At 37.9% G+C, this 12445-nt stretch overlaps 1 pseudogene; it reads left to right on the top strand.

Moving 5' to 3' along the window:
- The first annotated feature begins 2676 nt into the window (after nucleotides 1-2676).
- On the top strand, nucleotides 2677-3627 carry LOC110216010 (small ribosomal subunit protein uS2 pseudogene; annotated as a pseudogene).
- The last annotated feature ends 8818 nt before the right edge of the window (nucleotides 3628-12445 follow it).

The following is a 12445-nucleotide window of genomic DNA, read 5'->3' as shown; positions in this document are numbered from 1 at the left end:
TTTAAAAAAAAATTGACCAATTTTTTTGGTGAGTCATTTGAGGTTAAGTGACTTGCCCAGAGTCACACAGCTAGTGAACGGTATGTGTCCGAGTCCAGATTTGAACACAGGTCCTCCTGACTCCAGGACCGGTGATCTATCCATTACACCACTTTTGCCTTCAATTCTGTGATCTAGTAGAACCTAATAGGCTAGAAAGCCATCAAATATAGTCATAATGAAAGAATAATAGCTTATAGTAATACTTTATATGATACTTTCAATTTTGTAAACCATTTTACAAACATTTTCTCATTTAATTTTCACAACAAGCCTAGCAGGTAGGTGTTATTATTATTCCCATTTTACAGATATGGAAACTGAGGCAGATAGAGGTTAAGTGACCTGCTTTAGGGTCACACAACTTGTGTCTGAAGCTGGATTTGAACTGAGGTCCTTTTTAATCCAGACCCAGTACTCTATCCATTGTGCCATGTGGTTGCCAGGTGTAATTCCTGATAAGGCATGTACACCCCTTCTCTGAGGATCAGACTAGTTGGGTTCATTAATAAAATCATTAATGGAAGCTGGTAATTAGGCGGCAAATATTTGTAGTTACAATATGAGACTTTCTACTAAGGCATGGAGGGTGGCAGCCTTTGCTGGTAGCAGGAGCACAGAGAGGGATGAAATAATAAATCCTTGATGTATCAAAGCATTGTTCATCCAGCAAATAGTTATTAAGTAAGTGACTGTTATGTGTAAGGCACTGAATTAGGTGCTACGGATGAAATGACCAGAACAAGTGACAGTGGTGGCTACAACACCCACACAGATGAACACACAACCTGTGTTTAAAGATAACCATATATGAGAGGAGAATTATGGAGAAAAGAAGATATCCAGACAAAAGAAACTAGCAAATTTAAGAAGGGGAGAGCCCTTCCAGCTGGCAGGTATCAGTGAAGGTCCAATGACACTGTGGCACCAGGAGGCTTGCATGTTTCATGATCCTAAATGACTAAGACATTTTTTAAAAAGGCTGTCATTTTTACCATTCACACCTAAAGACTGGATTTTATCTGTTTTGAAAATGAACTTCTCTCACTACACAGAAGTAACAATATAATAGTCAGTTTTGTATTTAGAAATGTAATGGTAGCAGGGATGTTTTCATGATTTTCAGAGACTGGACATTCTTCACTGATACTTACTGCTTGAAAATATGCATTTCCAAACTTGGAATATAGGTGTGAACAGTGTGTACCTTTAAATTACCTAAAGCTTCCATTTCATTTCTGTTTTTTAATCAAGGATTTTAGATGTTCATGCATGCCTCCAAAGAAAAAAAGCCTATAGAGAAATACATTTAAGGGGCAGCTACGTGGATAGTGGATAGAGCACCGGCACTGGATTCAGGAGGACCTGAGTTCAAATGCGGCCTCAGACACATAACACTTACTAGCTGTGTGACCATGGGCAAGTCACTTAACCCCACTTAACCCAAGCCAAAAAAAAAATACATTTAAGGCTCCTGAAAGGTGGTGATTAGCAAGGGGCACATCCCTGGCATGGGGAGTGACTTCTTCAAAGTCATAGGGTTGGGAGATAACATTGAATTTAGAGAATAACCAGTAATCCAGAAAGGAAGTAATGTGAAAAGAGGATGGAAAGGTCAGTTAGAACTAGATTCCAGTTCATCTTAAATGCTAAACTAATGTGTTTTTTATCTTAAAGGTGATAAGGATTTTGAGCTAGAGAACTATATGATCTGACCTATCCTTTAAGAAGATTTTGGGTATTCGTATGAAGAATGGATCAGTGGGAGGAGAGACTAGAGAGAAGAGGAATAGTTGAAAGCATAATGGAGACTGGCCAGTGAGGGTACAGTCTCATTGTCCAGTCTCTCCGTTAGAGGAGGTTATTTCCTTTGTCCAGGATGGAGGTGATAAACTAGACTGTGATAGAGTACACTGGGGGCAGCATGAGTGGAGACAAAGGGACAGTTGAGAGACATGATGTATAGGCGTAATCAACAGTACTGGGATGTGGGAGTAAGAACAATAGTCAAAAAAGATTCTTTTTCCACTTCTTTGTGGAACCTCCTCCTCCAAATTAATGCTATCTTTACACTGCATTCATTGAGGCATAGTCCAAAATAAGGGATGTTACATTGTCAGTAATGCTAATGGTTAATATTCCTATAACACTTTAAAGTTCACAAAGTAAACCTTGATAAATTATTACATTTTATCCTTGATTTGCCTGTGAGGTAGGTGATATTATTATCCAGGGCTGAAAGAGAGTATGTGACTTGCCTGGGGTCACCAATCTAGTAAGCATCTGAAGAAGGATTACAAGGTAGGTCTTCCTGACTTGGAGTTCTACTCTCTAACCACCATGCCCCCTAGAAGCTCTGCCCAGACCAGGATATGTCTGGATGATTGTGTTTAGCGTGAGCACTACATTTGAGGATGAACAGACAAGCTACAGTGAATTCATAAAGGGTGACTAGGATAGTGAGAGGACTGGAGAACATGCCATGTGAGGGCTGGTTGAAGGAAATGCAGGTGTTTATCCTAGATAAAAGAAGTTAAAGAGGAGTCAGGGGATGTGGTAGTAATTTTTAAATCCTTCAAGGGTTCCATATGGCATTGTGTTTGGTTTCCATTGTAACTTTAAAGGGAAACTTTTACAATGTCTGGAGCCCTAAATGTCTTGTGATGAAGGAGGATGTCCTCAAATTCCTTGTTACAGGAATCCATTGGGGTGGCACCAACTTGAAGTTGAAAATGGAACAGCATATCTACTAAAAAATAATACAAAATTAAATGTAAATAAATGTGTAACAATAAAATTAATATAATAAAATATATCTAAAATATGTGTTTGTATATGTGTGTGGTGTGTGTGTGTGTGTGTGTGTGTGTGTGTGTGTGTGTATATACTACAGTATAGCTACTAAAAATAATGATGGCATCTGCTGGCATCTTGTGCCATTGTTGTCATTGGGGATCCAGCTAATGTGAGTGTTATTTCAGCTAGAAATATTGGGAGCAGGCTATTTTGAAATTTGCTGCTTCCACTGATGACAAACCTATCAGCTGATGCTTCATACCTGGCACCTTCATTAACTACATCCCAGAAGCTTTTGGGAAGCCATATCTTTTGATGGTCACTGAGTCTAGAGCTGATCACCAGCCTCTAACTGAAGCATTTTATGTTAATCTCCCAACCATTCCACTGTGCAACATAGATATTCCACATCAATATGTGGACTTGCCATTCTATGTAATAATAAAGGAGGTGACTCGGTGGGTCTGATATGGCAGATACTGGCCCCTGAAGTCCTGAGTATGCATTGTACCATCTCCTGGGAAGTTATACACGATCCAGAGAAGATGAAATGGAGGAGCAGGCAGCAGCAGAGAAGGAGTTGTTTCAGGAAGAATGGATTATATTTACTCCAAAATTCACTGTCACTCAGCTGGAGGCAATAGATTGGTCTGAGGAAATACAAGGGCAATCTTTATCCATCCAGTAGTTCTCTACTGAAATTGGAGCACTCATCTATCTACTGAAGACTGGTCTGCAGCAACCATTGTTCAGGCCACTAAACGGGTAGGAACTACAACATGGGGGTTATAAATTTTATCCCAGATGCTATAATAACATTGAAATATGTTGGAGGAAAATGCTACAAAAAGGTCAAGGAGACTGTATCCTGAATAAATATAATAAAATTTAATAATTAAAATGTCATTGAAAGAGCAGTTTCAGTTGAGTGATGGGGTCAGAAACCACAATACAAGAGACTGAGTAATAAGTGGGGAGGAAGTTGAGACACTGTTACTAAGACTTTCTAGGATTTTATCAGTGAAGGGGTAAAGTAAAGTAAGGTCACTAGCTTGGATATTTGGATGAACTGATTATTTTTTTTAAAGATAGAGAAACCAGGGCAAATGTATAGGCATCAGGAAAGGACCCAATGATAGGGAGAAGCTGAATAGTAGAGAGAAAGAAAGAGAGCTGGAAAAGATGGGAATAAGGTCACAAATAGAGGGGTCAACCTTGAAAATAAAAAGAACTAAGTTATTCTCTGAGAATAAAGAGGAAGGAATAGGTGAAAACGCAGAGGGGTCTTAAGATATAGAGGATAGAGATGCAAGAGCTTGTGACAGATGGTCTCAGTCTTCTCAGTGAAATAGCTAAGGTTATTGGCTGAGAAAGTGAGGTGGAGGTAACATTAAATATTTGATGAGAGAAGATAGGGGTTAGAAGAAAAACTTTGGGATGTATGATAGAAACTTCATCAGAGATACATGAAAGGATTGTTAAGCATCAATGAGAGCACAGTTTGAATGTAATAACTGGACTTTTAATTTGGTTTGTGTCATTTTGAATGTACATTTTTCTTTTTAGTATATAAATGTTATTCCATTCTACACACATTTATTAAATATTGATAATATTTTATTATTTATGGTTCCTTTAAATATTTTACATTTCATATTTTCTGTGATTTTCCTTTAATCACACGCAATATTACTGTTTCTTTCCTGAGACAATGACAGTCACCCCTGCTTTTTAAAATTTATTATGCCTCTCAATACAAAATGTATTTTGATTCAGCCTCTTAATTTAACTCTTTGTGAGTCTTTTATTTTCATTTAAATCCTGCTTAGTCATGTATGATTTCTTATATAAATTGTTGTAGCCTGAGGATTTTATTAAAATTTTTTGAAATGATGTCATTAATGTGCACGATCAATAGATTTATTTTTCTTTTTGTGGTGACAAAGAATTGGAAATTGAGGGGATGTCTATCAACTGGAGAATGGCTGAACAAGTTATGGTATATGATTGTGATGGAATACTATTACTACAAGAAATGATGGAACTCGATGATCAGAAAAAAATGAAATAATGAAGAGTGAAATGAGCAGAACCAAGAGAATGCTGTATACAATAATAGCAATACTGTTTTAAGAACAATTTTGAGAGACTAAGTCATTTTGACTATTATCAATGCCCAAATTAACTACAAAAGGCATATGAAGACACTATCCTTATCCACAGAAAGAACTGATAAATAGAAGTATGTATAGAATGATTTTACACACACACACACACACACACACACACACACACACACACACATATTTATATCTAATGGTAGCCATCTTAGGGAAAGGGGAAAAGGAAGAAAAAGAAATTTACATGACAATTTTATTAGATAGTTAAAGGAATAGCAAATTGTACATAATAATTCACAGTTTCATGTGCAATCATCTTTTTTCATTATGCTATATTATAGAAATGCTTGTTTTATTCCACAAATTAAAAATAAAAAATAAACAAATTTATAAAAGAAAAAAAGCACTAAAAATGAATGTTAAAAATTTTTTTTCATGTGTTAAGTGGAAAAAATAAAATGCTATTTAAAAATAGCTTTCATTCAAGCTTCATCCTTTCTTGGCTAAGGTATTAGGACTGTATTTGTTTCCTAAAAGGAATCTTTCAGTTTTTGAGAGTAGTTTGTGTAAAACTGCTATTAATGTTCTTTTGATAGAATTTTTTTGTGACTCCATTGGGACCAGTAGTTTCCCCTCTCCACCTTTTGGGAGTTCCTTTACACTAATTCTATTTCTTTTTCTGAGACTGAATTATGTAAGATCTTCATTTAGTATTCTGTTGGTTTGGACATTTTTATCTTTGAAGGAGTTCCTCTGTCTCTTTTGTGTAATCAATTTGGATGACATACAACTATGTATTGTAGGTTCTGATGATTCTTTTGAGTTCTTTTGGTTTTATTTTGATTTCATCTTGTTCATTTGCTTTTTTTTCTTTCATTTGATTTCTTCTCTGCATTTGGCTGAGGTTTTTAAACAGATTGGTTTGTCAATTTTATTACTTTTCAAAGGACTAACTTTTAGTTTTAGTTATCATCTCCAGTTATTTGGTTTTCAGGTTACTATTTCTATTCTAATTTTAATATCTCATCTTTTGTTCTTATTTTAGGTTTATTGGTTGGATTTCTAATTTTTAAATGTATTTATTTCATTAATACCGTTTTTATTTTATTAATGCATGTTTTAGAGGTTATGATTACCCCCCCACAACTGCTTTAGCTACCTCCCAGAAGTTTTGACATATTTTTTCATGATCATTTTCTTTCATGTAATTATTGTTTTTATGATTTGTTCTTTGATCTACTCATTATTTAGGCTTTCATTGTTAAATCTCCATTTGAGATTTCCGTGAGTCAAGATGGTGGAATAAACACTCACTCTCCCTTATTAACCTCTAAAAACCCAGAAAATAGTGCTTCAGGAAAAATCCTGGAACAGTGGAGCCAACAGAAAGATAGGGTACAGCAGTCTTTTAGCCCAAAAGGCTTGAGGGATTGATGTTATAGGTCTTTCTTGCTCTGATAGAAGGAGAACTCATGTTGGAAGGTGTCCCAGCAAGACCACCTAAGCCAACCAGTGTGAGATCCTGAGCCCTAGGGTGGTGGAGCAGGCAAGCACCAACACCAGGACCCCCTGCATGCCTTGGCACAGCCAAGGGAACCAGCAGACTCCAGCCTGGAGAACCACATGTGCGCCAGTGGGCAGGTGTCTTCCAGCAGCCAAACCCCCCACCTCACCCCAAGATCTTTAGTAGCCCTGGGAAAATGCTGGAGAAAACCCTTGGCCTTAGTACATGTAAGTCACCACCACTAGGACCCCAGCTCAGCACCAGTTAAGCTGCCAGACCCCTACAGCCTCCAGCTGCCAGCACTTGAAGCCCCAGCACACAAAGCCAGTGACCAGGCCCTGGCTTCCAGCACAAGAAGCTTGGGACAGTGTTCCCCGTGCTCCAGCAGAAAAGCTAAACTTCAAAAGCCAGGAAATAGGCAAACACCATGAGCAAAAAGTAGAAATGGACAATGACCATAGATTCCTTCTATGGGTACAGGGAAGATCAAAACACAAATTCAGAAGAGGAAAACCTTGTCAATATACCTACTCCTGAAACCTCAAAAGGGAATATGAACTGGTCTCAAACCAAAAAAAGCCTACTTAAAAGAACTCAAGAAGGATTTTAAAAGCCATATAAGAGAGGTAAAAGAAATATTGTGAAAAGAAATGAGAGGTATGCAAGAGAGAGTCAACAGCTTGGAAAAGGAAAGACGAAAATTGACTGTAAAAAATAATTCCTTAAAAAATACAATTGGCCAAAAAGAATTGGAAATTAAGGGGGTGCCCATCAATTGGGGAATGGCTGAACAAGTTGTGATATATGAACGTGATGGAATACTATTGTGCTATAAGAAATGATGAGCAGGCAGACTTTAGAAAAACCTGGAAAGACTTGTATGGACTGATGCTGAGTGAAGCGAGCAGAACTAATAGAACATTGTACACAGTAACAGTCATATTGTGCAATGACTAACATTGATAGACTTAGCCATTCTCAGCAATGCAAGGGTCTAAGACATCTCCAAAGGTCTCATGATGGAAAATGCCATCCATATCCTAAGAAAGAACTATGGAGTTTGGATGCAGATTGAAGCATATGCTATTTGCTCTTTTTTTTCCTTTGGTTTTGTTTTGGTTCATCTTTCTTGGGGTTCCTTCTATTGGTTCTAATTCCTCCTTACAACATGACTAATGTGAAAATATGTTTAATAGGAATTTATATGTATAGCCTGTATCAGATTGCAGAACATCTTGGAGAGGGAGGGGGAGAAAAATTTAAAACTCAAAAGCTTATGGAAAGGATTGTTGATAAATCAAAATAAATTAATAAAAAAAAATACAATTGGCCAAATGGAAAAAAAAAAGTCAACTGAAGAAAACAACTCCTTAAAAAGTAGAATTGGCCAAATGGAAAAGGAGGCACAAAAGCTAACAATTCATTAAAAATTAGAATTGGGTAAGTGGAAGCTAATGACTTTATGAGACATCACCCATCTTCCATTCTGTTAAAAACTGGTAAATTACAAAGTTGTAGAGGCACTTTTGCCAAACTGCTTTGGGGGAGGTACTTAGTAAAGTGGTTTGTGTAGATGTCTGCTGCTTGGTCTTCCTGCCACATCTCCCCTCTCTAATCCATCTTACACTCAGCTGTCAAAGTGATTTTCCTAGGCTGCAGTACCATGCTACCTGACCATGTTACCACCCTGCTCAATAAGCTCCAGTGGCTCCCTATTTGCTCCAGGATCAAATGTAAAATCCTATGTCAGGCCTTCAAAGTCCTTCATTATCTGTCCCCCTTACCTTTTTGGTCTTCTTAAACTTTACTCCTCCAAAAGTACTGTTCCACTTAGTGATATTGTCCTCCTTGTTCCAGGAATGAGACTGTCTATCTCCTGACTACCGGCATTTTTATTGGATGTCCTTTATTCATGGAATGGAATTCTCTCCCTCCTCATCACTTCCTGACTTCCCTGTCTTTCTTCAAGGCCCAGGTAAAACCTCATTTTCTACAGGAAGTTTTTTCTTGATCCATCTCAATCCAAGGACTTTCCCACAGTTGATTAGTTCCAATTTTTCCTGTACAGAACTTGTTTGTACATAACTGTTTAAACGTTGTCTCCCGGGCAGCTAGGTGAAGACAGTGGATAGAGCTCTGGCCTAGGAGTCAGGAGGACCTGAGTTTAAATCCAGCCTCAGACACATGATACTAGCTGTGTGACCCTGGGCAAGTCACTTAACCCCAATTGACTCATCACAGAATAAAAAAATAAAAAAGACTACATAAACATTGTCTCCCAAATTAGACTACAAGCCCCTTGAGAGCAAGGACTGTTTTGTTGTTGTTACTGTTTCTGCCTTGCTTTGTATCCCCTTGTGCTTAGCATGATGTCTGGCATATAGGAGACATTTAATAAATGTTTATTGATTGATTGATTAGATTTTTTTGGGAAGAGACTGTTGTGTCAAAACAAAATGTATCAAAGGTTTTTTTTTTAAGAAGGAAAGGAAGAAAGGCTAATATATAGACAGAAATAAGCATCTACATAGGGTGATATGGACAGATGGAATGAATCTCAAAGACAGCAAGGTGACAGAGTGATGGATGCAAGGAGCAAATCTGGATGTGACAATGAGGAATAAGCGGGCATCTGGCATTTCCTCTTGGCCAGGGTTGGTGGGGGTGCTATAAGGAAAAGAGCAAGCTATACTGGAGAAGCTGGCCAGGGATCAGGCATTCTTTGTCATCAGAGAGAGCCAGATTTCCAACCGAACAAAAAGTGGGGGAGAACAGGATGTAAAGGGATCTAGGATGCAGGGAAGCTTGTAGTAACTGTAACAAGCACTCCAGTCCTGTAGGAAAAATAATGCTGATAAGCCACTGAACAAAGTTGAACAGATTTTGTACTTAATGAGGGAGAGTTCTTCACAGTGTGGTTTCTTTTTGTTTTTTTTTGGCTAGGCAATGGGGTTAAGTGCCTTGCCCAGAGTCACACAGCTAGTAAGTGTTATGTGTCTGAGGCCGGATTTGAACTCAGGTCCTCCTGACTCCTAGGCCGGAGCTCTATCCACTGTGCCACCTAGCTGCCCCCTCATAGTGTAGTTTCTTGCAAGAAAATTCATATATGATTCTCCACAGTTATTTCACCCCATCCACACTCCAAATAAACAAAAGCATTGGCCTGGGAGTCAAGAAACCTGGATTCTAGGCCCAGCTCTGCTGCTAATTATGTATCTGACTTTAGGGGAAACACTTCCCCTCTGTGTGTCAGGTTCTTTATTTGTAAAGGGAAGGAATAGGACCCTCTGATCTCGAAAGGGCCCATCTAGCTTTCAGGAAGCTGGTTGTGGTTCTCCGATTAATGAGCATTCCTAAAGAAACTTCTGTCTGACACTAGAAGCTCTCTTTTCACTCATTCTTTCTGCAATTGTTTTCTCACACCATAACCCTCCAAAAAAAAGTGTGACAGGAGTGTTGGGGTCTGTACAGCATGATCCAAGGCCACCTGGGAACTTCAATAGAAGTCACCTGAAATCTAGCGCAAGGAATAGCATGAAGGTATTTTCTCTGGGCAGAGGGGCCAACTGTGCTGACAACTACAGAAAACAGACACAGTAGAGGTTTGGGCATGTAGTGAGCCCTTCATAAATGTTTGTTGACTGAGTGATTGATTGACTGAACCACGCTTGAGCAAAGGGAGATTGGAAAGAAGTACCCTTTTGAAGCTGCTGCTTTGTCTCCACATTTGGCTCCCATCATGAAGAAAAGGCCAAAATAAGCTCCCGAGGCTTCCAGATGAATGTAGCCTCAGGCAAGGAGGAACCAATTCTGTCGCCTGATATTGGTTTCCGCACTGGAAATGAAGGTTGCAAAATATTCTGCGAATGATCCTCTGACTAGCTGTGATTCTAGGTGAGCAAAAAACAAAGAAATGGTTGAGACATTTTCAGATTGCCTGAGCTAGAGAGGTGTCAATACAGTGGATGTTTAGGAGACTTCACCACCCAGTAGTAACAATTTTGCTTGACCTTAATTAGTGAGATGGTCTGTGCATTTAGTGTATTGGTGGATGGGGGGAAGAGAGGGGGAATCCTCTCTTTAGAGACAACAGCAGAGACCACACTTAGGTGACTGCAGGAAGAAATGACTAGAAATTTCATGGAGTCTCCCCTACTTCTATGTCCCAAGCTTTCCAATTAACGTAGTGAGGAAACTTAGCTTCCTTTTGTATTGCTTTGCTCATCCTGGTTGGCTTAGGGCCTAGAGGAAGAGAAATAATAAAAGAAAAAAAAATCTAATGAAGTATTTCCATATCCTAATCAGGTCAAATAATCCCTGTCAAGGGATTATAATGTGCTGAAGAGTCAAACATATTTCAAATGATTGGAAACACAGGTGCAGATCTTGCACATAAGTTGTCCCTACATGAGGACAATCATGAATGTCTGGGGTTAGGGTGAGAGGATGGGGGGATAAGGAGGGGGAGAAATCACTGAAGTCAATGTTGTGTAAGCTTCCCTATTGGTAGTGCTCCAACCTCCCTGCACTCCCCTCCTCCCCTGCCAATGTCCTTTGTATCTTGAAATGATATTGCTACCAAAATGGTTTGCTTTGTGTGTATCTGGGACCAAAGAGTCCTATGTAGGAATGAAATCCTTTTACAGAACTTTTCTCATTTAATATTATCTCATTACCGAACAGCAAATTATAATATGGAAATAAATCATTTTTTCTTGTTCTCTCTCTCTCTCTCTCTCTCTCTCTCTCTCTCTCTCTCTCTCTCTCTCTCTCTCTCTCTCTCTCCCTTCTCTACCCAAATCCCTCATCTGCATGCAATTCTACACAAAGTTTAATATTGTTTTCCCTTATATATTTTTCTCCCTTATAAGTTTTCAAATACTTCTATATCTCTTCTTTAAAAGACCCACAAAAACTTTTTTTTAATAAGATCTCAGACTGGAAGAAATCTTCACAATCATGTAGTCTATCATTCTACCTTTAGAAAATATCACTGTGATTCTGAAGTCAGGGGAATCTCTTCTGCTTTTATAACAATTTCTTGGCTAGATTTCAATCCCTTATTTGTTAACCCATTTTATTATCTAAAAACACATGTTCAGGAGGTTGTTCCTTATTTCTAAACCATGCTGTGAATTCTTTCCCTTGTAAAGAGTAAGAAGATCTGGATTTGAGACCCAGATGTATGGCCTAAGTCCATTCACAGAATTAAAGAATTTCAGAAATGGAAGGGACCTCATAGGTGACCTAGTGCAGCCACATGAATGGATAAAAATCTTTTATACAATCTATTCTTTATAACTTAACCTCCTTGTGATTTCCAGTTCCTTTCAATTCTACGTATATAGAACTATATTGCATTGTTATGGTCTACATTTAATAAAGAACAGTTATGGATTTTTTGATGTATCCTATTAACCATTCCTGGTATTATGAACTCTTGGGCATTCAATTCATTTGAATATTTAAAAAATTATCAAATATATGTGTGTGTGCATATATGTGTGTGTATAAAATATGCACATATACATAGATATGTATGTGTGTATATACATATACATGTATATATGTATACACCTACATATACATACAGACACACCCACATATACCCACACTCTCCCCATAGATGCATGTTGTCCAATATACTGTCCAGTGTGTTTGGAACTCAAAATCTTGAGGAAGTGAGTGTTGAAAACTAAAAATAAATAAATTACTGAATCTTAAAAAAAAAAAGATGTAAAACTACTCATAAGCCTTAAAGTACAACATTAAGCTCAGTTTTATAACAACAAAATATAATATAGATAAGCCTAATTCAAAGCAACAGCCACAAAATTTTGGATTTTTAATTAAAAAACAAGAATGAAGGACAATGTGAACGGGAGCTATTATCATACATCGTAATGACTTATGTAAGATAAAATTAAATTTTATTGATTTATATCCCTAGAGCACACAGCAACTACAGATGAAGCAATACCACAAC

This window comes from Phascolarctos cinereus, unplaced genomic scaffold (assembly GCF_003287225.1).
Source record: "Phascolarctos cinereus isolate Bilbo 61053 unplaced genomic scaffold, phaCin_HiC Scaffold_4;HRSCAF=312, whole genome shotgun sequence".
NCBI lineage: Eukaryota > Metazoa > Chordata > Mammalia > Diprotodontia > Phascolarctidae > Phascolarctos > Phascolarctos cinereus.
The sequence above is the reverse complement of the archived record's forward strand: the minus strand, read 5'-3'. Positions and strand labels throughout refer to the sequence as shown.